The following is a 1782-nucleotide window of genomic DNA, read 5'->3' on the forward strand; positions in this document are numbered from 1 at the left end:
GGGAACAGCAGAGTCGCACTGAGTTACTCGCAGAAATTTAAGTTGTGTGTAATTTGTGTAGTAGAAACCGTCCCTATCGCTGGTTTTCTGGTCAATGTATCTTTCCACAAAATGAGACCTGATTCTAACAGTTGCGTCTCCGAAGAAGAAAGTCTTCACCCTTTGGGTTTGGAGGCGAGTTCTTGAGTTTCAGGGAGCTCGGGATTTCTGAGCAAATTTTGCAAATTAAATGCGGCCTCAGAGAGCCGACCTAGCTGCTCAGAACCAAGTAGGGTCTGGGAATTGCATTTAACTTGATCTCGCTGGTTAATTCTGCGCAGATGGACCAGACCCATTCTTTGAGAGACATAGTGGGTTTGGGGAAAGGTTAATGAAAATCAGCTGGGCTAACAGTGAATCAAAGTGTTTGAAACTCTTCCGCTTTAGGCGCCTGGGTTTGCAGAGGAGGGGGAGGGTGACCAACTCAAGGTCCCTTAAACTTCTAGGCTGAGTTAGCTCCACTCTTTAGATGGGAGACCAAGGCCTAGGGAGGCATGGAGTTGTCAGCTGGTGAAAAGTTGACTTAGTCAAGCAGTTGTTTTGCTGAGGTCCTGTGTACCAGTCCTGGCCCAGCTGCCTGATTCAAATTTTGGCCAGCATGGAGCAGGCCCCAGTCTCAAGGTTGGCTGGGGATTCTGGCAGGCACATATGTGAGATGCAGGCGATGTTTTCCTGACGGTTGGTCTGGTTCCTCATCAAGGTGAGTGGCTCAGGTGAGGGTATTGCCTCACCCATGCCTGGGGCTGGGTCACCCGCGGCCCCTTGCTTAATGTCTCTGAGTTGCTTTGAGCCCTAGCCCTGTAGTCCCAGAGATCACTTGCAGCTGTAATAGTTGTCTGTATTTTTGAGCCAACGTGTGCAGGATGCCCATGCTGGCATGCAAAGGTGCCAGCTAACAGGTGCCCTCGGACTGAGAACGTGGGCGGTGAGAGTATGTTCGAGGGCACGTGGGCTCCCCACTTCTGCCATGGAAGTGCAGATGCAGTCTCATCTTCCTGCTCTTGGGATTACAACCCTTGTCCGTGGGGTGCCAGACGTTTTGGTGATGGTCATTTTTCAGTGTTAGGAAGGTCACCTGGCTGGCTATGCCAGGCCATGGGAAGTCAGTCCCTCTGAGGGCAGTGAGAAGAGGCCGCAATTAGTCTGAATCTGTTCGCTGGACTAATAGCCTAGTGTCTGTATGGGCCAGGCTTCAGGCTGCACCGGCTTTACAGCCATGCCCCAAAGCAGGCCCTGTTTCGAGAGCTTGGGCTCTTGAGGGTCAAGGCTCTGGGGGTGACCAGGGATGCAAAGGTTAGTCCTGGAGACAGAGTTTGTGAGTCAGACATTTATAGGGGTTAGTAAAGTAGGGAAACAGTGGAAACAGTGTCAGACTTTATTTTTGGGGGGGGCTCCAAAATCACTGCAGATGGTGATTGCAGCCATGAAATTAAAAGACGCTTACTCCTTGGAAGGAAAGTTATGACCAACCTAGACAGCATATTCAAAAGCAGAGATATTACTTTGCCAACAAAGGTCCGTCTAGTCAAGGCTATGGTTTTTCCAGTGGTCATGTATGGATGTGAGAGTTGGACTGTGAAGAAGGCTGAGCGCCGAAGAATTGATGCTTTTGAACTGTGGTATTGGAGAAGACTCTTGAGAGTCCCTTGGACTGCAAGGAGATCCAACCAGTCCATTCTGAAGGAGATCAACCCTGGGATTTCTTTGGAAGGAATGATGCTAAAGCTGAAACTCCAATACCTG

General features: G+C 49.9%; 1 protein-coding gene across 1 annotated transcript in view; it reads left to right on the forward strand.

The window, feature by feature from the left end:
- Positions 1-1782, forward strand: part of CHDH (choline dehydrogenase) — a 92339-nt gene that overhangs the window by 518 nt on the left and 90039 nt on the right.

This window comes from Bison bison, unplaced genomic scaffold (genome assembly GCF_000754665.1).
Source record: "Bison bison bison isolate TAMUID 2011002044 unplaced genomic scaffold, Bison_UMD1.0 scf7180017864304, whole genome shotgun sequence".
NCBI lineage: Eukaryota > Metazoa > Chordata > Mammalia > Artiodactyla > Bovidae > Bison > Bison bison.